The sequence below is a fragment of the Pezoporus occidentalis genome, unplaced genomic scaffold (genome assembly GCF_034315485.1).
Source record: "Pezoporus occidentalis ecotype Australia unplaced genomic scaffold, CSIRO_AGI_Poc_V1 ctg27, whole genome shotgun sequence".
In the NCBI taxonomy this organism is placed as follows: domain Eukaryota; kingdom Metazoa; phylum Chordata; class Aves; order Psittaciformes; family Psittacidae; genus Pezoporus; species Pezoporus occidentalis.
In genome coordinates this window covers 9,111,202-9,138,556 of record NW_026914611.1, presented here as the reverse complement: position 1 = coordinate 9,138,556, position 27,355 = coordinate 9,111,202, and the positions used below count along the sequence as shown (strand labels likewise).

At 37.6% G+C, this 27,355-nt stretch overlaps 1 protein-coding gene across 5 annotated transcripts in view; it reads right to left on the bottom strand.

Annotated features, from left to right (window-relative positions):
- PCCA (propionyl-CoA carboxylase subunit alpha) overlaps positions 1-27,355 on the bottom strand; it is a 277,319-nt gene that overhangs the window by 211,563 nt on the left and 38,401 nt on the right. The gene's annotated exons all lie outside the window — the stretch shown is intronic.

Genomic DNA, 27,355 nt, shown 5'->3' with positions numbered 1-27,355 from the left:
AAAAGCCTCTAAGTCACACCAGCTAAATGCAGGGCTGAAAAGCAGAGCTGGCAGCAAAAGGGAGATCCAGAAAGTTTTAAACAACCCAGAAAATAACCAAGCAGAACAAATAACTGAACTGTCCCTTCAATCTTGTTTAGAATGAAATAAGCAGAACTTTTAAAGCCAAAAGATCTTAAGAACGTGCACACATTTACATACACACACAAGAGAAAAGACAGCATTCACAGGTACAGTAGCATCCTTCATAAGAGCAAGTATTTTAAAAAATAAGCCATGCTGAAGAAAAGTAAACTACAGCCTTCTGTGCAGGCCTTGGACAAAACAGCACAGCACCTCTTAAGTGAATACAATAGGTGATATAAGCACATAGATAAATAAGCTACAGGGGGAAGCACTGTAGCATCCTACTTTTCTCTGACTAGACCCACCTTTGGCTACTGTAGTTATTTTTGGAGGTCTGCCTTTTGTTTGAGGGTTTGGGAAAGAGATGGAGTGTTACAGTCACCTTGACTTGCATAAGCAGCAGGCAGGTAACCGTGATAACTTTTTCCTTCTGAGGCTAAAGTTAATTGGTGATTGGGGAAATGACAGGGCCCAGCGCAACTTGCAAGACGAAGGAGGTGGCGGTGAAGAACTGTGCCACCTAGCCTGCCATACCTCATTACTTGTGTCAAGTTCTACTTTGAAATAAAAAACTTACTGTCACTTGGCTCCAAAACACACCACATTAAGAGGCCAAACCCACCACACAAGCTATGTTACCACCTGTGACACTATATTGTGCCATTTTCAGTATCTGTACTCACTGCCTCTAACAGGAGTATATACTGTAAAAGCAAGTGATACATTGGAAATATTTCTTTAGAAAAGGAAAAGCTACCAAATAAAAAAAGCCTTTCCTGAAATTAAACACAGCTGCAGGAAGTCTGTCTCACTTAGAACTGAATTCAAAGAACATTAAAGCATTTTCACAATCACTGCCTTGAGAAAAAAGATGATTGCTGGGCAGCAATACCAAAAATCTGAAAACTAGAACACACTAATTTATTTGGAAAAAAATGAACACAGATATCAGTTTCAACCTTTGCCATGGGGAGGGAGATGTGTTAACAAGCTCCCTTTAAGCCATTATTCTAAGAAATACTGTCCGTTGTATTTAATCCTGGTGTGAATCTGTTCACACTGGTCTCCAAACTATAGTTTAAACTACGCAGAGCCATGAAAATAGATTAATCAGTTATGAGTATGACCAGACAAACTCCTGAAGGACCAAATAAAAACAGTCTCATTCAGGTTCAAAATATGCCTCATCTAAAGCAGGCTAGGAATAAAATGCAGAAATAACATACATCTCTATATCATTTAGAGATAAGCATATTGGTTTTTCAAAATGTAGTATACGCATATTAAATATTGGAGGCAAGGAGAGATCAATCTGTCAGACTACTCTCAAGCTCAGCTTACACTAAAGGCACAGCTGCTGAACCAGTATAAACACAATCTAAGGTTACTTAACTTCACTGTCCCAAAAAAAGCGTGCACCTCTCAAAAGTCCATGACCTCCTGCCTAAGTACCAGGGAGCTGCCAGAAAAAAAATTTAGATGGTCAGCACCAACTTAAGGACAAATGCTGCATAGAAAATAGTTTTTAAACAAACTTTCAAGTCACCTCCTCTTTAATTCCACAGAAATGGTAAGTTTAGCCTGATTCTTACAGTTCTGACTTTGTAATCTGCAAATGCCTTCCTTCACAAGATACCATCTGTGAGCTCGTACTATCATAGATTACATGTACAAAGGTAAATGTGCTTGCATGTTTGAAATAAAAAGTCTCATTAACCAAATATTTCATAGTGTCTATTATATTCTTAAGTGGGGAAAAAAAAAATTACTATTCAGCTTCTAGATCATATCTTTGCAAGTGAAAAGCACAGAAGCAGGTTTTTCCAAGGACTCAATGCTACAAAACACTGAATAACGAGTACCACCTCTGGGGCTCTAAACTTAGAAGTTTTCACTTTGGATCTGACCATCAAGCTGAAGTTTCACTTGATAATTTTACTCTGTGCAGTTTAAAGCTTCATATGGTCTATATATTTTACGGTTTTGCTCAGGACCCAAATGCAATACTGAGTTATCCATGTTTTTAGAAGCATTTCTCAAATACAAACTATGATACTTGAACATACAGTAGTTTGTATGACACATCATTGTCAATGATGAATTCCTTCATCACTTATAAAACATTCCCCCTACACACACACACCCACCACCCAATGCACAGGAACTTAGCTCTGCTTCTGCTGCAAAAAAAAGTTTGAGTATTCGACTACATCAGTAGTAACAAATACCCAGAAAATTTAGGGAGAAGCAAACGAATTTTCCCTGGATGGTTTCCATATTGCTTTTCTTCACTTCCTGGCATTGAAACCACCCTTGATTTTTACATGATAAAAGAAAACTGTGGAACTAATCCTAGAAACCTCTTTCTGTTTCCTCGCTTAACACCTCCAGGCGACAGAAAAGACAAAATGCTTCATTTGCATCCTTAAACATTAGAAACTGCGAATGAGCCTTTTCAGCTGCAAATGTTATTGCATCTACATTTCCAGAAGAGAAAGAAGGTTAAACAGCCTACTCAGGTTTATGTTAACTCATCTCTTTTTAGCACCGTGAGCAGCACAAAGAGCAGAGAATGTGGAAGCTTAACAGCCCAACCTCTTTCTTCATTACGTTCAATTAGATCCTGGAAATGGATATAGCTGCTGATTACATGAAGATAAAGAGATGAAATCAGGTATGCACAAAGGAAATGGCAAACACTAACAAGTGTAATCGTAGTCTTCCCAATCATCTAGCCTCATGAAGACCATTTCATTTTTCATGCAACAGAAGAAAGTTCTACCAGTTGCATGACCACACAAGATATTGCCTGATGTAAAAGCAGCACCTGTTTAATCTTAATACAAACTTTCAGTTTAAAAATGTAATGGGCCAGTGTTGCACAAAGCCATCCTGAACATGTTAGTAAGGTGAGACAGATACCTTGTTTTATGTGCTATATAGTACTACATCTTAACAATTACAGAATAAATCTGAGCCACATACAAACAGCCAAACACCACTATTAAGTCACTTTACTTCACAATACAATTAAGCACAATTTATTCTCCAAGAATACTAGATCTCCTGATAATTTTTTTTAATTAGGATTCGACTTACATGGTATTTTTAAATTTGTTTGGAGTAGGGAGGGGAAAAAAAAAAGGCACTTGGAATTGCTGTACTGAATTCAGTAGAGGAAGTCAGCAGCACTTTATTTTCTAGGCCATTTGGCTTTAAGTCTGTGGAAAAAAAAACCAAAACATCTTCAGCTTGGTAGAGAACGCCGCTCAATGAGATGTTTAACAGGAAATGTACATTACCCAAAATGAAAACCAGGCACTCAAGGAGAAAAAGCGGGACAGAATAACGAGAGGGAGAGAGGGAGTAACCGGGGAGCATCCTTCTAGTCAAACCAACACCTCACATTACCAAGGACCCACGTTTACGATGTATTCAAAATTTTCTATATCAAACTGAAAGCTCAGTAAGGAAAACAAACAGAGTAAGAGTTCAAAAACATCAACGTTAGAGCAGATGAAGAAAATGTATAGGCACAAAACATTCTTTACACAGCTACAGTATTTCTCCTGTCCTAAACATGCATGTGAAGCTCAATAAAACCTATCTGGTATTTTTCCATGCTTTCAAAGTAGGTGACCATCATTATATTTATTCTGCATATTCAGAAACCAAATTAAAACTCAAGATGACTGTCCAAGATCACACCACCCTGAATTTACTGATGAGTTCGGCATCAGGAACCTTGGTATTGATAGCCAGGAAAGTAAGTGAACCTGGAATCATCTTACAAATAGCTACTCTGAATATTGAGGGACGCAGTTAAGCAAAGCACATAACTACACTAAAAAGTACCATTTCTCAAACACTGTAAGTAAGCAATACTCTTAATAAAAACAAGACTTAAGACCCGGCCAAATTCTAACACAGATAACTCCATTCTACCCACCTACCACTCCTTTTTCTGGATGGTTGGTGCTGTTCCAAGACCCTCCCTGTCCCCACCTGAAGGCTACTCATTTTTTTCCTGCCAAATAGCTGCTGCCATTAATATCAACACAAGGTGGTACTTCTTCAGTAGATGTAGCCATCCTCAAACATTTGATAAAGACTGTTAAGACCTTCAGAGAGATTTTATAAAGATGCCAGGAACTACACTAGAAGATGCAGAGCAGACCAGTGAGTTCACTTCAGAAAACTGGGAGCATCTGTACCTTGTTAGTGAACTGGAGTTATTTTCCTACAAGAGAGCCATTAAGCAGCACTGCATTTTATTTCTGACACTCAAAAAAAACCAACATCATATGATAAAGTCATATTTATGCAAAAATAAATATCAATCTGTCAATCACATTAACATTAGTTAAGAGCTAAACAAGTAGTAAGCCAATCATATTGGCAACAAAATAGTGTATGTGCACAAATTTGTTTGGGTTGTTTTGTGGTTGGTTGTTTTTCTCCCCCAAACCAAGTTTGGTTCACTCAACACACTGTCTTCTACCAAAGCTAGTGTATAGTAGCTGTCCTATAGGTCATAGTAAGCAGAGTAGTGACCCAGAAAGACAGTACTCCCACCCCAGGTCTCAAGTCCTCCTGCCTCTTACACTGTAAGCAGCCTTCATGCAGCTGCATAACACCAGTTTGAGAACTTTATCAGTTAAAAGCAGCTAAAGGGGCAAGGGATGCTTAGAGGGTTTTGAAGGAAAGTCACTAGAAGGGACAGTGGCAGTAGTAACAACTGCCAACAAGTACACTATCACCAGACATATGACACAGGGGAAAGTATGCAGAAAAGATATAGGCAGGGCTGAACAAGGCAGGATGATTTGAAAATTACATTTATGGCCAGAGATGCCTGTGGCAGAGAGTCACTAACAGGCAAGTACTGGGTGTTAAAGAGGTACTGCCATGGCAATGGTGCCAAGATGACTGATACATGAGGTGGTTGCCATCTATAATCACAAGGGATACTGGAAGGTGGTCAAACACAGGAATGGATAACCTAGAGAGGCTGTGTAGTCTCCATCCTTGGAGACATTCCAAATCCAACTGGATGTGGCACTAAGCAACCTGTTGCAGCTGATACTGCTTTGAGAGAGGGACTAGATCTCAGGACATTCCTTCCAAACTCGTAATTGACAGCCCCAAGTGAAGAATATTAGGAAGATTATCTCTATCCAGGTAAGGAGGGTTACAGCAACCACAAGTAGAAAGAACTTGGTACAATCCTTGTTAAAGAAAAAAGGCCTTCTTAGATTGTCTGAGTTAAAGGGACATGGATCTTCCTACTAAATCTCACAACATTAACTTCTTTAAAAGAAAGCAGAGCCTCATCATACTCTTCTTTCTTTAATAACCAGTGGTGCTGTCTCTAGCCATTTATTCCTGCATCTATAGCAATGTATGCTATTCCTTTAGTTCTGCAGACAAAAGTGATACCCACTAGATAAAATTGTTTTGGAAAAATAAAAAATTTTAAAAAATAATCCTCATTCAAAGGCTCCCAACTCTGAAACACAGGATATAGCACAGTGCTGGGAAGACACAACCAGGGGCAAGCAGGGACAACAGGGAACTCTATACTAGCAGTGGTATGGAAGCACTTGGGAGAAGCAGCTACCGTCTGAAGGAACGATGATGATCAAGTTGTATTTTTGTGATGCCTTCTCATCAGTTGAGCAAGGAGTAGTGTACATATGGGATAGCAACTTCAGACAACCCAGACACAGTAAAAGATACCACTTCACAGAATTCTATTAAGCACTGTCTTATCCCCTTCACCCTTTAATTGTGAAAGGACGCATGTAGTAGCATTACTAATAGAAGATGTTCTTATTTAAATCTTACAGTTCCTTGGAGAAAACTGTGGACTAATTACCCTGTAATGAAAGATAACTAGCTCTTACAGCTGCCCACTGAGAAAAGTTCAATACACAGCATTTAAGTCAATGAAAAATTCATTGATTTTTTTTTTTCCCCTTTGGAAAGTATTCTAAGAAAACTGAGGTTTGTTTCTGTATGTTCTAACTGTCAACACACATAGCTCTCCCACCAATTTCTATTTATGCTCAAGTTGCATGAAGCTGACATTAGATATTATGGGCAGAGATGTGTGTGATTGTGCCTTCCTCTTAAATGTGGATGTTCAAATAAAATTGAGACAAGAGGTTTAGGTGCTTTTGTAGCTAAACTTAACAGAGAGATACTACTCCAAATTTTATTATCTTTAAGTAATGAGACTTGTATATACAAACTCAGATTTTTCCACCAAGCTCTGTTCCTATTTTCATGTACTCTTGCATGAATCAAGCAAGCAGATTTTGCTCAATTTAAAAATAAAAACGAAGAACTAAGTGTGATCATACACATCACTTAATATTTTATGATTTCCTAACTACTTTAAAAGTGTATGTATATTATACTTTCTTGTTAGCATCAGGAAATAACAATGGAATTAGGCATATTTAAATCTATTGAACAAAGTATGATGGACTAGCGGTATTACAACAGTCAATGCTACAGCTTTGGGTAACAACCTCTCTCTTAGTGTCATAAATAAAACAAGTCAATAATATGTATTGATATGTAGTACTAGAGAATTTATAGGCACTTAGAATGAAGCAACCCATGAGATCGCCTTGTGACCCTGTTCCCTATGAACCACAGCCATTCTGAATTCAGGATAATGTACTGACAAAAATATCTAACATGTATACCTGAACACCAGCATCACTGGATCTGAATGAGAAATTTTGTCTGGTGGCTAAGGGTGGAACAGCTTTTTGGAACACACACAATCAAGTTCCTCCCTCCCCTTACCAACAGATGGGCCTGAGAGTTGGACAGTCTGGCTTCACTCCTGCTATAAAGTAATTAGACAAACAAATCTGGATCCTGTAAATAAGCATGTGCTTGAAATTAAGCATGTTTAAACAGTTGCACAAGGGCCTAAATTTCAACATTTTAGCCTGCAGAGGAAATTAGCCTATGAAATGATGCAATCTTTCTGAAAAGTTGACATTTCTTTCTTTTCAAACATCCCCAAAGAAACAGGGATGGCAAGGGGTAGTGGGGAGAGAAACCTGGGTAAGCAGAGACTAGTCAACTATCTTTTAATTTTATAGACACACACATACACACAGGGGTGCTTTTTAAATAAACTGATGTCTTGGGAGCACTTAAGATGGTAAGACCACAGCACACTGGAAAACTTTTTCTATTTTAGCTTTTCATCTAAGTTATGCAAAAACGGTGAAATGCAACAAATTCCAGAAGTCCAACTTCTAGTTTACCTGCTAAGCTGAAATTACTTCAAAATTCTTAGCAAAGTGGATTTTCACTTGTGAACTGGATGTTGAAAAGCATGTGTGACTATATGTTCCAAAAAGCTACAGGGGAAAAAAAATAATCCTTAAATTTAAAAGCAGAATATACTCGGAAACTAGAAGTGAAAAAGCAGTAATACGTATACACATTTTACAGTCTCAAAGTCCCTTCAACATCCTTGTGGTCACCTACTAACAATATTAACAGGTAGCAGCAGCAAAATGCTTGTTCTGATGGGCTCAACCAAAGAGGGAATGAACAGGAAATTCAACTGCTAACAGCTAGAAGCACTGTAGCATGATAATTAAGTTAACCTAGTGCACATTTCTGCCACCAAAAAGTGGGCTTTTGATCTCCAGACTTCTTGTTCTTTACATACACCATCACATTTTGGTGGTGGTGGAACCAACTTCTCTTTCTGGATTACCTGTCAGCTTGCTTTAGATTACTACATAACCAGTAGTCCCAGGACAAGAGATGGCACGAACAGGTGACCAGGGCCAACATCTTGCAACAGCAGGAAAACTTTAGCTTATGGAGATTGTAAAACCGCATATCTGCACAAATATCCACAAGGTGGAAGAGGGTATTATGGCTCCCATTCCTTGCTTGGCAGAAGCATCCTACCACTGACAGCAGGAGCTACAGCAGGACTTGAAACATTCACCCTGGAGTCTCAGGAGAAGAAAAGGCTAGATCAGAAAGGAATCTCCCACGCAAGCTCTCTATATTCTCCTAAAAAGTATCTGGTCCCATCACTGAAATAGCTAGAATGATTAATACTGCCTGTTAATCACTTCTTAAAAAGAAAGATCTTTTCCCAGTTCCCAAATAAGGATGCCTTTCATCAGGTGAAAGGGGAGGAAGACCTGCTCCAAATTAAAGATTCTGACAAGCATCAGTTATTGCTGGAAAAGCAAAAAAAACAAAAACACACAAGATTTCTGCATTGGTAAAACTCCTTCCCCAAGCCTCATCCTTAGGGCACTACCTGAATCTACATTGAAACATAACATACAGTCTCAAATAGATGCAAAGTAAAGCATGATATTATGCATGTAAAGGATTAGCTTGACAAAGTTTTAAAACAAATAAGTATCACCACTTTTAGTGGGAAATTCTTGGTTATTTTAAGTATGGTGCCACAACGATCTCTCTACATTATCCTAATGCAGGATTTCATTAACTGCTTAGAGGCAAGTTAAACTTATTCCTTCCCCATGCCAAAATTGTAGTCTGTATATTTTTGAATAAAAACACAATCTGAAGAGTGTATTTATTAGCCTCTGTGTGTAAAATAGATCCTCATCCTCAAAAATCAGAAATTCAAAAACATAAAATAAAAACTCAGCAAGTACTGATGAGAGAGCTGGAGACACCAGCTATGCAAAAAAATGAGCTGATCTGACAGAAGATACTCACATACAGAGAACAGCTTATGAATTAGAGTTGGTGCTTAAGATGGACTTCTTTGGAAGAATGAACAAAAATCCTGGCTCACAAAATTTTCAATACAGGAAAGAAATGCAGAAGAAAGAAATTCATTAACTGATGTCTGGAATAAACAGCATTCTTCACTCTGAATATACGTACATTTCAAAAGAATTCAAAATTATTGTGTATAGGAAAGGAGAGTTCCAAAAAATACAGAAACCAAGACCAATATTGTCACTCTTTCCCATGCAACTATACCCTCTAATTTTAAGGACTACAGTCTGGATACCAGGTCCCTAATCCTGTAGGTTTTTATGATTATCAAGTGCATATCCTTTAGGAAAAAAAACCAAAAGCTACATTAAGTATTCTCTTAAGCTTATACTGCACCTTAAATATTTACATATTTAAAGTTAGAAAATTCTTGGCCTTTGTTGCTCATATTTTTAACAAGGTTTCTGTTAAAAAATTACTATAAATGGAGCACACAAGACTCTTCCCATAGAAGAAGCCTGACACATAAAAAAAGAGGAGATACAAATGCCTGTACCTTTGAATACTGCTTTGCCTGGCCAGAAGGACTGCTTGTATTTCTCCATTTTCAAGAGTATAGTGGGGGTTGCAATTTTTTTGTGAGTGCAGGGACTGAGATATCCCCATTTAGAGTCTCAGGTTTCCAGGTTTTTGCCCCCATTTATTTTAGCTTACTCTTTATTTTCCTTCAGATGCTAACAGAATTGGAGGAAAGGGAAAAAAGGCATAAACCAACTTTTCACTATATATGTGAATATGACATCTAGCACAATGGAGATTTGGTGAACATAATTAGGTTCTTTGGATTCTGCTTTAATACAGATATAGTCAGACATTAGTGATACTGTAACATAATTACATTTACTATACTTTGCAATATACACTATTAAACACTTTAAAAATGAAGTGTCATTTAAGCATTACCCAGTCAAAAAATGCGATTGATGCTACAATCTAGTTGCTTCTATCTTTGGTCTTTCAAACAAATTTCTGTTCAGCTCCAAGACTATGTTTTCACTGCTGTTTATTCTTCAGCATTACATCAGAAGAGACATACAGCAATCTTTGTGCCAAAAGCTATCTTTTCATTGCAGATGTATGAATGGTTCATACAAGAGTTCTTGCTGTTCACAGAATTAGAACTACATTCACTGTACAGATCTCAAGCTCTTCTTCCAATGTATTACATTTCAACCACTTAACGTAAGTGTGTGTATTTTTAAAAGGTACTTTACACTTCACTTGTGTTGCCTTATGATGATTCTCTCATTGGTCCATTTATAACATTTTTTCATTAACAGACTGGATACATTAGTGAAAGGACAGCTTCTGTTTTACTTACTCATATGGAGCTCCAATTCCACAACAAACCTGGAACCCAGGATTTTAATCTCCAAAGAAAATTAATTTGACGATGCTTAATATATTAAACATTCTTCTCTTGGTCTGAATGCATACACCATTTGTACATAACACAATATGACTTTGTAATCCATAAAGGAGTATGCAGATCTCCTCACATACTTTCTAATAACCAATGTAATTTTTAAAATAGAAAATTAAGACCTATACAGAAACCATACCATAGTCAGACTACCAGACTTCTTTCCTTTTGTAAAAAAAAAAAAAAAAAAAAACAACCAAAAAAAAAGTCATCATCCCAGAACTTTGTGAGAATTTTAAGAGTCAAGTTCAGGTTTTTGCAGCCTGCAGTTGTACAGCATGCCTCATCAATCTCAGTTTTGGCATAATTAACAAAGTTACTACATTAAAATAAAGCCTACAGTTTTGGCTATAATCTTCAGAATATGGTCCAACATGCATATGAAACTTCAGGCTTTAAGACAGTAACAAAGGCCAAACACCAGCTGTCTTCTCAATTATGGAAACACAACAGGAGAGTAAGCAATCAAAAACATTTTATTTTCACTGATTTTAACAATGGTATTCAACTACAAAGTTTTATTTATCTGTGCTGAAACCTAGTCATTACCTAGCTTTTTCTTTTGCCAACTTCCATCTCCATTTCAACTCCACTAATTTATCCTTATAGTAGCTTTCCTGTCCAAATACTTCAGGAAGGTTTGTCATTCCTAGACTGGAATCCAATCATCAGATTTTACTTTACTCTTAACAGACCAAGATAAAATGTTACACCTGAACATGTCACACTAGAAACACTGTAAAAGAGGATAGTGTTTTATCATTCAAAAGGGCTCTGGGCTTTTTTCCACTAGTTTTTTTTTAGAAGTAGCTGTGCCTACCTGCAGACTGCATTTTTATAATATTATGTATAAAGACTAATGCACCATTAAATGACATTGAGAATACCTGGCACTACAAATATTTCATTCATGGAGTCACACATTCAGTAGAAAACCATTCCTGCACCAAATGATAATGCAGACTTTACAGAAGTTAGCTGCACTGAAATCTTAATATACATACAAGAACTTTTGGGAGGGTTGGGTTCGGTTTGTTTTTTTTTCCCCCTATTCTTCTGCTGCTGTTTTCCTGGTTTTAAATTCTGGCCACGAATTTCTTAGTCTCCAGTTCTGTGGAACATCAGCTATGAAAATGAGTTTGTGTATTTCTCCTAAATCAAACAGTACTCAAACTGGGGAAAGAAAAAAAAGGAAAAAACAGAAAAAAAAAATACACACACAAAACCAAAAAACCTCAATGTGAAGAGGGAAAACTAACATTTGGGTTTAGCTTCAAGAAGAATGCATGGTCTTGAAGTCCTCATGAACAATACTTTTTCCACATAAATATGACAAAGTGGTATAGATTTTCATTCACACATGAACATACTGCAGATACTTCATCCTTACCACTGGCAATTTTAGACTGTAATGGAAAAATCCAATTGTAAGGTCAAAGAAAAATAGCTCTGTAGTTTTCTGGCACTTGGAGCTAAAAAAACAGCCTGAATTATATTCAAACCATACAAAGCAATTATGCTTTAACACCACGTCCATGGATACAGTATGTGTACTCAACTCTTTAAGCTGTCCCTTACAGATATTATGTGCATGCAGTGTGTCTTAATTTTATTTTTTCTCTTTTAAACAAGGCAAATGTTTTAGCATGAAGTATCTTGCATTAGAAGAACAGATACTGCAACTTAACACATTTAAGTTACGTTCAAGAAGAAAAGCACTTACAAAAGCAACAGGCAAATCACCAGAAATAAGCAAAGCAAAAAACACTCTAGGAAACAACACACAAATTCATTTTCAAGAAAATCTTTAGCTTCTTGCCATAGGAGCTGTTTGAACCTCCCATCCCTTTAATTGTGGAGGCTACTTAAGAAATTCTATGTCAGTCAGGACCAACACATCAGCAACTATAGTAGTCCACTTTCAAAATTCTTGAAAACCCATTTAAGGATATCAGTAGGGGGTAAATTAAAGCTGTATGCATTAGGAAGCTAATAATTTGAAAAATGTACAGGGGCAATGAACCCTAAAGTTATCAAGCACTGAAATGACTAGAAAAGTGTTTTGTGTAGTTGGAAGTAACCAAACACAAAAAAGCTGTTATAAAAAGTAAAAAAAAAAAGTAATAATCCACTATACAAACTAATAATACTAACATCTTAAGTATAACAAAATCTTGTAGATAAAACAGTTTCTTATCATACGTGCTTTTTGGTATAGGTATAGCGAAGAGGCAGAGTTAGCCTGTATAAGCGTGCCATTTATTCACTTTTCATAAACACTCTTACTTGAATATACTTTTGTCAAATTCTAAACATTATTGGACTCAAGTCTTCCACTACAAGCACTTCCTGCAGAATAATTTCTCATACACCTGCAAAAGGCTTCAACATTCAGTGAAAAAAAAACTGTGAAAGAACAGCTGTAATACCGTTTACATTATTTAAAAGTGAGGTGAAAAGGAGTTTCATACAGAAGCTGGAAGACTTGAATCAACAACTCTGAAATCACAGTACAAGCCACGCTGTATCATGCTATGCATGATATATCATACACAATGCCTTTACTATTCTCATGCAAAAGTTATCCATACTTCAATTTGCACAATCTTCTAGGGAATTTTGGAGTCTAGCTGTCAGGTACTGTGAAAACTCATTACAACCGGAGCATGCTCCATCCACTGGACACATGATCCAAACAGGACTGATCTGAAATTGCTCCTTACAGTTGGAAATAACTGAAAATAAGGTCACCTGTCTCCTGAGCTCCCTATGCTTTCTAGATGAAAAAGCCAAGACATTCCTGAATATAAGGAAAAGAAAGGATGAGAAACATGCAAGAAAGTAGTAGGACATGAACTGAGCAGGAAAGGATCAAGAGCAGTAAGACATTTTGAGAAGAAATGCTTTAACATTTACTGATTTTACAAATATGCAAGAAATGAAGAAAGTTTTCCACCTAAATTAAATATACATGTGCCCAGGGGAAGGTCTGAATACTGCCTGAAGCCAAACACTGAACAGTGAACACAAAGAAATACTGAACCTCTGAGTATGGCAAGAGTCCCATGGAAACAACTAAGCAACTACGTAATGCAAAGCTGTGTCAATGCCTATACACACACAAGACTCAAAGGAAAGCAGTCTACATTTGGGCATTTTTATCTTTTGGATAGCCTGCTTTTAAAAAGCCTGATGTTATTTTAGCATGATAGCTTTGAATTTAATACCATAAGATTAAGCACAGCTTGCCAGCAAGATCCCTTGCCCGAAAATCTGGGCAAGGAACTTATTCTTTCTAAATTCCAGCCAGAGCAAATTAAGCTGAACTACTCTGGGTGGGATAGGTGGAAGTAGCACTGTGCAGCACACCTACTGCCTGGCTTTGAAAAGCAAATTTACATACTGGATTCCCGAGCAGCCCTTTTGTGCTAAGAAGCATGTTCTACATACACACACACACACACACTTTCAGCTTTTGTACATGCAAAACTCACACTGTAACTGAATAGCACACTCCAAAGACAGTCATTTACAAAAGAGGTCACAGTTGCCTAATATGGCTGCAACAGAAATTATCTAGATTATTAACACAAGATCCATGAATAAACTAACATTCTTACAAAATTCAAGAGTCTCCATTGAGCACCATCTTAAAGTATCGTATTCTTCCTGCAAGTAGAACAAAAATATGCACTGAAAATAAGCAACTGCAGTATCCCTCACAGATGTTATTACTTGGCTTCCTAAAAGATGCAGAAACTCATATAGGGAGATTTAAAGCTTCCCAAAGACTAAAACTTTTTAATCAAGTTTTGGGACACAAAAATTAACTTCTGAAGTACCACATATGTCATAATACCTATTACTTAAATTGAGCAACTTGAGAAGTATCCTTTAAACATCGCAGTATGGGCTGCATGAGTGCTGAATTCACTATATGCCTGCTATCAAAAAAATCTCCTCGAAGGCAGATATGGTTACAGACTACACAAATTTGGCTGACAAAAGTCTGCCTCCCACTCCATAAAAAAAACAATTCAAAATATAGACTAAGAACTAACATCTCCCCACCCAAAAAATCCCAAACGAACCAACCTGTAGGAACATCTTACACATTTTGAGGTCAGATCCTGTTCCAAAGATCAAAGACTCATTAATCTACTCAGAACTACCTTTGGTGCAGTAACAGCTTTGCCCTAGCATTCACATTATAAGCCATTCCTACCAGATCACACACAGGTAGCTACAAAGCACAACTCTTGGTCAATCAAGAAAAGGGTCAAAGCACCAAAATGTCACAACATCCAGAAAGCAAACAGTTCATCTGCCTTAATAACTGCACAACCCTGCACACAACTACATACAGTAAACAGTGCCTTAGAGTACAACTTAATCTTACTTAAATGACAAGGGCAGCACACACACAATAGTCACCATTTGTTTAGTTAGCCATCAGGAAACACTTTCAGACAGGCAGCAGGAGGTCAGAGCCACAGGACCTATCCAGTAGAGAGGCTAAACCCGCATCCCAGAAGCCTGCTGCTCCATAAACCCACAAGAGGGAATCTTCACTGAAAACACTCTTCACACTTTCCCCATTTGATCCATTCAGAAACACAGCCCAACACTAAGACATCAAGCTACAAATATTTTATGACTGTTGTCACCAAAAAGAAATCAAAACCATTCTAAGTGTAACATGTTCTCTCCACTCTTCTGCAAGCTCCACTCATGTATCCTCTTGAATGGTTTTTGGCTGATCTCACTGTCTTTTTTCTCATGCTTAGCTGCAAGTATCTCCACCTTTTTCAGAAAGTAAAGAATATGCAAGTGCCATAACCACAAGGCAAATTATCTGACACAAGTTTACTCAGGAAAAAAGCATACATTTTCCACACATTTTTATCATGATCCATGAAAAATGTCTTGATTCATAATCAAAAAAGTCTCAGTTGACTGAGGTTCTGAATTACTACTTCAGATTCCTTCTACATGTTAGCACAGTACTAAAGGCATTGCTCTTCCCAGGAGACCCAAGTAGCAGCTATTTTGCAAATTAACAATAGGAATTCCAAATTTGACCATGGCAGCTATGAAAATATTTCCAGCGTGTGAAAAACATTCAAACTACTCTACTTTCTGCAAACATTCTCAGTTAAATATATGCACCTAAATGTTCAGATAGGCTAATAAAAGGGTTCACAAGTTCTTACACAATGAACTGGCAGGTTTTATTCACAAGAATGTTCTGGAATATCTTTTGCTGTTTCTCCCCCATTCTAAATGTTTAATGCATTCCCCATCCCCAAACTGTATAATAAGTAGCTTGAGTATAAACAGTGTTCACAATACCTTAGAGAGAGAGTGAGAAAGAGTAAGCACCAGCACTCTTTTGCTAGAGTTCTGAAGAACATGTCAGTATGATCCTAACAGACATCTGGAATAAACATGCCTAGTTGTCCGTGTACATATGTAAATTTAGCAATACCTATCCTTTCGGACAGAAAATGTATGCAGGACTCTCTACAAAGGAAAGAGTAATTTCACAGTATAAGTTTCCACATAGTGCTCTGAAAATAGTCAGAGCAGCTTGGAAAATAGCAATAATATCATTCCAGCAAGCATACATTTAGTTAATCGTATGGTTTTATTACTAAACTAAGCTGTTGCCACATGAAAGCACCAATTTTTAACCCAAAAGCAAACAACCTTTGTCTTGCATCTCAACTGCCAACCACAATGCATCCCAGTACACATATTTGCCACTACAGCAGTGAGCCACACACATCATCAACCTAAAGACAAGTCAGTATCAGATGAGGCAGAGGAAAGAAAAAAAGGGTGAGAGATCCCTATCATAATCTGACAGCAGGAAACTGTAGAGCCCATAAAAGCATGTTTCTAGGACTCACTGCACAAGTATTAGTCTGTGCCACCACTGAAGGAGTAACCAACTCGGTTGGGATGTCTATCTAATGTACCACATTCTCATATTGAGGCCTGCCAAGAGAGGAATTTTCAGAATGACTGTAAAGGTATTTACAAAGAAAGAGGGGTTTGATAGTAAAACCTACTTGAAGTAACTTTTCTAGACATCATCTTTGCATTTCCCTGCTGCTCCATGCATTACTAATAAGTGATCAACTAGAAACTTCAGCACCCATTGAAAAGCCTGGCAGGGTATTTGGCTTTCAATTCTTCTACTCAGTTTATTCCCAACACAAGTATATTCATCAGGCTTAGAAACAACTCTTGAACAAGGGCAGCCACTCAGCAATGAAATGTAAATTACTGACATGTGCTAAAACCTCGACTTGCCACTGCTAATGAGCACATTAAAGGAAAAAAAGCTCACTAGATATTTACTGCAACCTTTCCACTTAACCCTGTGTGTACTGAAAGCCATAATTTAATATCAATTAAAGAACCCATCTCCAAACAGTGAGACGCTATTCAGCGGGTGTATGCTTCCTACACAGTTCTGATGTCAAAATTATGAAGATGGACAAATGTGTGAAGTGCCCAATCAGGAATGTGTGCACACTGATAGCAGCCTTATTTTTAATTTGACATATATAAATTGCTAAACTTACAAAGTTAATGGTGTCAAATCTTATGTGCTCAAATAAAACATAATGTGCTATCAACAAGCCCCAAGGTTAGGAAGTCAACCTGTAGCAAATTTCCCCTTTCTGTTATGCTTACATGGACATGCAGACTCTGAGAAAAATCTTCTCCAAACAGTAGTGGCTTACAGAGTCAGGGAAACAGCAGCTTTTCCTCAATAGAAGCCCCAGATACAGTCACTCCAAGTTTCAAAGTTTTTAATAATTCATACCAGCAATGCTGCAAGAAGCAACTGAAAACCTATATGCCTGAGAAGGCGGAGAGACAATGTTTGGTGAAAACCATTTCCCTTACCCCTTCTGTATTTTGCAGGATGAAGAAAATATTTTAAAGATTATCCGGTTAAGTTCTTAATAACATAACATCTTTGATATATATGTATCATATACAGCACACAGAACTGATTTTCAAAACCTAAATTAGGTATCTAAATCCCTCACTGTAAGGTTTCTGTCAAATACCAATTCTAATACTAAGCTATAAACAGGTTAAAAGGTTGATTATTTTTTCTCTTACCTCTTATACCCTACTTCCAAGCTACCGTCCCTTTGAGTTTGCCTTCATTTCAAATCAGGCAGAAACTTTAACTTGTTCCTGCCAGAACCATTTGTACTAGCTTAAGAGTTTAACAGGACAATTGAAAGCAAGGGGGATGTAAGCACATTTAAACCACGGTAATTTTAATCAAACAGGGCTACAGAGTGACTACACATACAGGCATTCCAGCACATCCAAGAAGGGCAACCACTCCTTATAGGGACAGACACCAAGCCACTGGGAGCAGTAATTTCTTCAGGCAGCTTGGTCACAGCACGGGTTAGTTAACCTGATCTTCAAGAGCTGAACTTATCATTTGGCTTTCAAGAAGCAAGTGAGAAGCAGATGCTAAATTCTAAATAAAACACATCACCTAACTTCAGGAAATCAATGTTAATATTTGCATTAAATCAAACTTCATAGAAGACAATCCAACTGCAGAGTATTCTGTTTTCACACACACATGCACAACAGCTCCAGCAGGAATTGTTCAGTCAACCCAATACTCTAAGTCAGTGTTATTGATTACTATCATTCACTCCAAAATAGAAATGAATGAAACACATTGCACAAATAGACAAAGCTTATTTGTAAGCCAACCTTCAAATAGAATTAAAGATAAAATGAAAAGGCAAATGCATTCACAATAATAAGTAGGAAGTCTTTTAGAGTTCCAGGGAATTCTTTAAAAGACTTGCAGAATCAACCAGTAAACACAATTAGGCAGCTGCAATTAGTCTATTAAATTCTTACTCTTACCTGGGGGTCATCATTCCTGTGGTTAATGGCTTTCATTAACAAAAAATTGACAAACCAGGTAAGTTACTAACAAATAGTGCTTGTGTTTGTATGCCTTCACAGATTTTTTTGTTTGTTTAGCATGTCTCCTACAAAGAAAGGCTGAGAGACGTGGGACTGTTCAATCTGGAGAAGGGAAGGCTCAGGGGGATCTCACCAATGTATATAAATGCCTGAAGAGAGGGTGCAGAGAGCACACAGTCAGGGTCTGCTTAGTGGTGCCAAGCAACAGGATGAGAGGCAATGTGCATAAACTGAATCACAGGAGGTCCTTCTGAACATCAGGAAACACTTTTTCACCATGAGTATGACCAAGCATTGACACCAGTTGCCCAGGGAGGTTGTGGAGTCTCCATCCTTGGACTCCACAACTCCATCAAAAAATGACCAGACACAGTCCTGGTAACCAGCTGAGTGGCCCTGCTTGGACCTGATGACCTCCAGAGGTCTCTTCTAAACTCAGACATTCTGTGAAATAAAGACTGTATTTGATATCTAAAGCAGATACCAGGTCCAACTGAATTATGCATTCTACAACCATACAGTAAAAATACGCAACCATCCTGAATATTGTAATAAAGTAGAAGATACAAACTGAATGCCTAAGAAGTCATTAAGTGACATTAAGCAGTTTAAATACTGTAAAACTTTAACTCTGACATACCTGAATATAGCTTGCCCCTTATCCTTTACAGCTTCCCCTGTTGCTATAACTGGTGAATCTATGCAACAGTAAAAAATAAAATTGAACTTTTCCCATGTTTCAATGCACATCTGGTACCCAACCATATTTGGTGTTTTAATAGTTATCCCCTCAACATGCAGAGATGACAGGAACAGTTCTCAGAAATACAGAAAATAATGCCCCAGAGAGGCTAGATAATGACCTCTTGCCCAGGAAGCAATTTTGAAGTGAATCCTGTGGTATACTGAATAAACAAGTAGGTTAAGTCTCATTGCTGTAGAAACTATTCTGAATATTTGAGCACTTTTCATTACAGCAGCAACATAACACTTTACAAGTATTAAACACCTATAGGAAAGTTTTAATCAAGACAGATACAACAACATAAAAGAACCAAACAGCACCATAATGTAAACCTTAAGTTCACAGAACTTTAAAAATCAAATTCTAATAATTCAACATGATCCTAAGCACTAACTTCAAGAAAGTACTTCCTGAAGCAAGATTACAGTTAAAATACACACCATGAAAAACAAAACCTTCCTAGAAAAAAAAGTATGTTCATTCTGGGATAACAGGTCATCTTTACAAGCAGGTTAATCAAAAACCTTTCAGCTAGTATCTTTTTCTCACAGCTAACATAGAAATAACTCAAATGCTTTTGAAAGAATTGCCAGACATGATCCTCCCTTCATGAAGCTCATTCCTGGTCTCAACAGATCCATGAGTCAAGTATCAGAATCTGATGTAAAAGGGTCAGAAAGTAGGAAAAGTTACTCCCCTAAAACAGAAACCAGAGAAGTCAACTAAAAAGGGGTGTGAATTAGGAAGTCCCAGCAGAGCATCTTAATTCTTAGAGGAAGACACAAACACATAGTATCGTTTGCTGCAACATGTGTCTTCAAGCTAAATACAGTTCCAAATAAATAGGGAAGCTTTTCCCTTCCCTCAAAAGTAATTACCTCCTAGCCTTAGGATGAAAGACATTCAGTATGTTCATATCTCTATTCACGCAACACATCACTACCAGTAACAGAAGCCCTTGTGTATGAAAATACACAAATAGGCTGTAAGACTACATGCTTCTTAGCTAGTAAATACTAACTTAGATAGATTTTGGTTCATAATTTGCTGCAGCTAGTTTTCAACTACAAAAGAGAACAGAGGATAAAACAGTCAGAATTAGGAGAGCAAAAATAGTTTAATGACATACACTTTACTCATTTATCACACACTCATTGCTTCATTATGTTAAACTCTGGAATGGTATACAAAAACCAAATCCACCCCACTATTAAGTTACATTCATCTTTAAAGTCAGAATTAATTATCTTGGATATGCATATTTTAGGAAGATTGCATTGTCCTGGGTTCAGCAGTAGCAGTCACTTTTTCTCCTTGGTAGCTGGTACAGCGTTGTGTTTTGATTTTCAGCCTGGGAACAGTGATGATAACACCAATGCTTTTAGTTGCTGCTCGGTGATGTTTACTCTGACCAAGGACTTTCTGAGTCTCGTGCTCTGCCAGGGAGGAGGGGAAGCCGGGAGGAAGCAGAGACAGGACACCTGACCCAAACTAGCCAAAGAGGTATTCCATACCACAACACGTCATGCCCGGGGAGGTGACTGGGAGTTACCCGGAAGCACACGGGGTCTTCTGGGTTGGGCTCATTTCAGCAGGTGGTATTGTATTCTCTTCCCTTGTTATTTCCCTTATCATTATTATTATTACTGGTGGTAGCAGTAGTGATTTGTGTTATACCTTAGTTACTGGACTGTTCTTATCTCAACCTGTGGGAGTTACACTCTTTCAATTCTCCTCCCCATCCCTCTGGGAGCAGGAGGGAGGAACGGGGGGGAGTGAGTGAATGAGCTGTCTGGCTGGGTTTAAACCACGACATGCATATAAACCCTAAAGTATTAAATCTGCAATGTAAAATTACTGAATTCAGATTACCCATCACTATAATACATCATCTTTAACTGTTCAGGTCTAGTCCAACTCCATTGGTATCAATGGGGCATTTACAACTGATTTGGAAACAGAGAAGGACACCACATTTGAAAGGTTACCACACTAGCTTACATCAGTTATACTGGAATGGGACAAATTAACAAATCACCTTAGCTCAGAATGCACAGAGCTCACTGTAACCAGACAAGTTTATCTGCAGCATTGCAAACCAATAATAGATTAAAAAGGCAGAAACTATACTACCTATGTCAAAATATAAATACATAGCCCTGTTATTGCAATGAGGAAACACACAGGTATATACTGTTGTTAACATAAACGTAACTGTGGAAACAGAGCAAGAAGTTTTTACTCTCACAACCAGACATGGTAGTAGTGGAAGAAAGTGGGCAGAACAAAGCATTTCAGAAGCAATGTGAAGGATTCCTGCAGGCCTGGAAATAAGTGCTATTGCAGTGACACTGCATGTCAAGAAATAATGACTTTTACAAATCAGGATTTCATAAATCCATTCATCTGCAGAACCACACACCCTATTAAGCATGCCAAAGTGCTGCTGTTAAAAGGCATCTCATGGGAAATATTAAATGACTTATAGTCCAGATAGGCAAAAAACATTAATATAATCTTTAAATCACATGCACAGCATTAAATCATTCCAGCAGTCATGCAAGGCCACAGTTCATACAATGAGAGTCTCAAGTTGCTACTATTTTTAAATAGAAGTTTGTGGTTTTTTCTAAGAATGGTTGCACATGTTAAAGCTTTTCACCTAAGCCACTTTAACAAAATACATAGCTTTAAAAAAAAAAAAAAAAACAAGTTAAAAATAAAGGCTTACTCTAAGTGAAACACAAATACAGACAGGTCAAGACTGCCATGTCAGAGGAAGTTGCCTAATCAAGAGATCAAGAAAAAAAAACACACTAAGATTACAGAGTTTAGGCAAAAGACTCAAAAGGAAGGAGAGCATTTTTATCACAGAACCACACAGATCTTGGCAAAACACCACACTACATCTTTATATGCATACACATAGGTTAAATACATATATATCCACAAGATATCCACAAGACCTGTGGACATGAACCCTGAGACTTTTTTAAGTTTAGACAGTTTGCTCCATCCCTGGCGGTTTTCAAGGGCAGGTTGGACAGAGCCTTGTGTGAGATGGTTTAGTGTGAGGTGTCCCTGCCCATGGCAGGGGGGCTGGAACTAGATGATCTTGAGGTCCTTTCCAACCCTAACTATTCTATGATTCTATAAAGCCACAATTATAAAAAAATACTCAAGTTTTGGAAGTTACAATAGCGTAGAACCAGTGTCAGTTTGTTCTGTAGCATGGGCAATCTTAAACAGGACACCAATGACACAACATAAGCCATTATATGCTTTTAGCAAAGGTCTATGAATTTTATTATTTTTTTTTTTACAGTAAAGTAGTCATGTACAGCCTTTCTACTTTTACACTAGAAAGTATCTTATTAGACAGTTCAGATAACTCAAGTTCATTTTTCTAGCTTTTCTAGCTCACATGTACTAGCAGAGAACTAGTAATGTCTGACAAATATTGCCCATGATTTAATAGGTGCACTATTTGTCCCTACCATGGATTTCAAACTTGGGATTAAATACAAAAACGCAAGTAACATTAAGCAGCCTTCTGCCTCAGAGCAGTAAGTAGTCATCCATCAACATCACAAGCTCACAGGCAGAGCTTTTTTGTGGAGCAAACTGGTGACCTGTTCATCTAGGCAAAGTAATAAAGGCTAAGCAATGTACAAGTAGAGGGATAGTATCCAGTCTCCACCAAACAAAGCATGTAAAGCCCCCACAGGTAGTGATGGTAAGCACGTTGCAGCTTTGGTAGGCAATGACATTGCAGAACAAAGTAAGAAACCCACATTAACTTCTCTGCCTGCCCCACTCCTTGAAGGACACAATCTCTACCATAAGCAGCTCCTTGACACCAAGCTTCCAAAGCTGCCTTTTTTTCAAACAGCACTTCGCACTTCAGAAAATGCAAATTCTAACCACTTACATAAACTGCCAGGTAGAAAGCCAAGCACAGAATCACAGAATGGCATGGGTTGGAAGAGACCTTAAAGATCATCCAGTTTCAACACCGCCGCCACAGGCAGGGACACCTTCCACTAGACCAGGTTGCTCAAAGCCATATCAGACCTGGCCTTGGCATGTGGGAATGGAACAAGAAGCATGCCAAACACTTCTCAAAAACACAGAATCCATTGAAGTCATGATAAAGAAACTTTATAATTTGCTTACAAATAACAAAGCTATGTTAAGGAAACTGCCATTCAGAGTTTACATTTTAAAAGGTGACAATCCCATAATTAGCTGTGCACAGACCTATGGATCCACCTGCACAAAGTTCTTCACAGGTCAGATATGTGTTCCCTTACAGAAGATGATGACATATGTTGCTCTTTGTTTCACTTTTTCCATCTCAAATTTAACAGCCATTTACAAACATGTGGTCAACCACTTCCATATACGTTGTTTGCTCATTTATTTCAGACAATACAGTGTTGTTTCTTTAATTCCTCCAAGAATGTTAATCTAGCTTCAAAAGTGAAGAGAAATAGTGCTGGCTGCTTTGTTCTCCCCTTAGTCATGCTGAACAGTAGCTGCTAAGAGAGCACAAAAGATGCATAAAACCAGGTTCCACCAGGAACTCCGAAAGGCTTCATATCCATATCTTATTCCAAAAATCAAATCCTTTTGTCCTACCATTTTTATGGCTTCTATTGCAAGGAGGGGATTTTGGCAGAGGATTGCGGCTAGCTTTTTTTTTGTGTCAAATACAGTATCAGGATAGTATTGTCAAGGCTGCATTCAAAAGAATGAATATGGCAGATAAAATTTGAATTTAACTCTCATCACTTTGAGATTTTATGCACAAATTCCATAGGTTTCTTGGGGAAAATACACCACAAGGCACCATCTATGAAAGTAGGAACTTTATCATATATATTCATGTACAGGAGACTAAAATATACTGAAGATATAAATCCTGCAATCTGGTATTTTTCATACTAGACTTTGCAAAGGAATAGCGTTCACTTGGGCTGATTTCTTTTCCCCCCTATTTTAAACAGTAGCTTCTTAAAGAACTTTTGTGGCAAATGGGGACAGGGAAGTTCATTTCTGTTTTTCTTTCAATTAAAAGAGGAGGAAACTGACCCCATTATGAGCAACTGCAACACTAAGTCATGATGCATCAAGGTTTAAGCTTCTAACCATTAAAAGAAAACAAGAACATACATAACATCAGCTACAGGAGTACGATTCCTACTTGCTGTTACCATCAGCCAGGTACAAGAAGGAGCACTGACTCTGGGATAATGACTGTACAACTCAGTCACACACTTGCTTTTTCTCTCCCCATTTCCTTCTTCACCAGGTAAGAGGAGGAGGAAAATAAAAAGTCACTGGGACTATAGGCCAATCCCAAAGCATTTGGCAGATGAAGAGATCTGACTGAGCACTCCCACCCCTCACCACAACAGTTACCCTGGATGTTTACAAGTGAGGAAAGGAAAATGGCAATTTCAGAAAAGTATATATTTCAACAGGCCAAATGGCCCATCTTAGTCCCAGGCATTTCTCCTTGCCAAATTTCAAAGGCCTGCTGCAGATAATAGAGGTGACAGACCTTCTCAGAAAGGATCTGCATTAACTTTGTATAATGGGAAACATTAAGCAACCTAACCTAAATACAGAGGGCACTAGCAAATTCTTGTAAAACATGAAGGATCAAATGCTCTTGTGGCTCTGCACAGCACCTGGCAAAATGTATTAGCAATTTTTATTTTTTTTTCTTTCAATGTGCCAGTATATTTTAACTGCACCTCTGGATTTATGTCAATACTGAATATTATGTAATTACTTCTTAAAGGAAGCAAACTGCTTCCATGCAAATATATCTGCATGCATAAACTACAAGTAACAACATATGCACTGAATTTTCCAACCTTAATGTACAGATTATCAGCAGTGCAAGAGTTCCAAGTTGGAGAACTCAAATTTCAAAATTAGAAACCAAAGTAAGATTCTAAGGAACTACACTCACTTGCACAAAGCCATGTTTTGTTATTCTACATAATAACGTTACCAGTGTTGCCTTAAAAGTTTTTAAAAATATTTCATATTCAAATACCAATTTTTGATAAACAGTCTTTAAGGTTTAGGAAATCTTCTACAGACTTGCCTGATAAAAATACTATGGATCCCTTTTCTGTTAGCCATCAACAGCGACCAGAATACATACACATGAAGAGAGGACTGAATGCACCAACTTTTCTATCTGGATCACAATGAACAACATGCCAGATATTCATTCACTGGCTGCTTTCTGAAAATTCTGTTTTGGAAACAACAGATCATTTACTTGTGCTCTCCTCCATCCAAAAAGAACAAAATTAAGCTTCTAAAAAAAAGAAAAAAAAAATTAAAAGCAACTAGTAATTTTCAATATTCTAAATGTATCCATCAAATTCTTCACATGGACTGTCTGTAGCTGTGTGCTATTCCACGAATCATTTAGGCAATAACGAACATAAAGCCATGCTTTTGTTCAAGTCACACACAGTGGGATTACATGTGAACTGACCCTCCCTGTATTAAGTGAAGACAAAGATTTGCTTTGAGCTCATTCCTCCTCTTAGATTGGCAAATTTAGAAAGTTTAGTGTACTTATCAGTTTCCAAATCTAGGTAGTTTGTTTTAAAAGTACAAATGCAAACCAGGAAATAAACCCAAGTTTCATCACTACTTTCAGCACAAAAGAACAAAACAGTGTACGGTCTGAGAGACAGATAGGGGGAAAGAAAACAGAACACACATACATCTTTGGCAACATTATTTACAAGCTTTAGCAAAGAAAAGAAACAGCAGGCAAGTTTTCCTCCTAAATATATTAATCAGGGTGTCTTAAAAAAAATATAAGCAGCCCTAGTGATAGAAAGACAGATCGTTTCACCAGTTCTCACTAGGGGTTTGATATTCTAGAGCCACTGACAAAGGGAAGCATGATTATGTCTTAATTGAGACTTTAAATAGTGCGTTTCAGAAAGCAAAGTAGAACTACCTTGGTTTATTACATTTTTAGAGAACAAAACATACTGGGTTTCTGAAACATAACTAAAAACTATTTTGAGACTGTAGCACCAACCCAAACTTGAATACTTTTCTATTCTTGTCACTGCTTTATTTCAGGAATTCACTGTTCCAAGGATTTAAGTGAAAAGATAAGAAATAGGAAAGGGGAAGGATATACAGGAAGCTTTGTACTTCCTCCATTTCTGCTTAATCCTGACAAAAAGTCTTCCAGATTGTCATGTCACCAAGATTACAATTTACATCACCGAACAATCACCAAATTACTAGGAAATGTGCCCAGTGTAGGAGTAATAGCTACCAAATTTCAAAGTTTGGCAGCAAAATACAACGCAAAAAGCATAAGCAAGCACTTTTTTTGTTTGTTTGTTTATTAAAAAAACAGGAATTGCCAACTAAAGCCAGTTATCCTGCTGGTCTAATCCAGTGGGAGTACAGGTTGCTGTAAATTAAGCCAGGAATCTTCCCTCTAAAAAGAGGTTCTAGTACATGAAGCAGAACAGCAATAAAAACAAGCTGCTAAACTGCATGAAAGTAACATGTAAGAGATTACCCCAGATTTGGTAAATCCTGGCAAACGCTAAGGGTTTAGAATTCCTTTCAACACCACCAGCACCCAGAAGGATGCATTCAACATCACACAGGACCTGCACTTACTTTTATCTGGGGTGCTTTAAATAAATAAATAAATAAATATCACAGCAGCTCCCAGGTATAAAAATTTGAGACTTCATTCCCAAATAATCTCTTTAATGAGCAGGTGGTATTCTCTAACACCAAACAACCAACTAAATAGAAAGGGTCTGTACTACAAGCTAAAAGGGACATAGTCAAGGAAAAGATGAAAACAAGAGCTATTCCACAAATGCTAAGAATGAAAGAGCTATCATTGGGAAGAATCACATTCCTCATCTGTGTTTTTTACCCTGAACCAAAAAGGTGCAAATTACTCTCAAAACCAACAACAAATTTATTTTACTGCCTGTAAAACAAGATGCTTTCTCAGCTATATGGCTTGTTTACTCCACAAAGTTGGTAGCTACAAAAGTTTTTCACTGGAAATTGCAATATGTGCTTGACCTTGTTCTCAGTGAAACCAATAGACAATAACACATGACCTGCAGTGATTACACATACAGCATCCACTCAGGTCTTTGCTCAGACACTGCGCATGTAACTTTCTCCTAGCACTGCTCAGATTTTTAGGCAGCTGCATGAAATCTTTCGGAAAA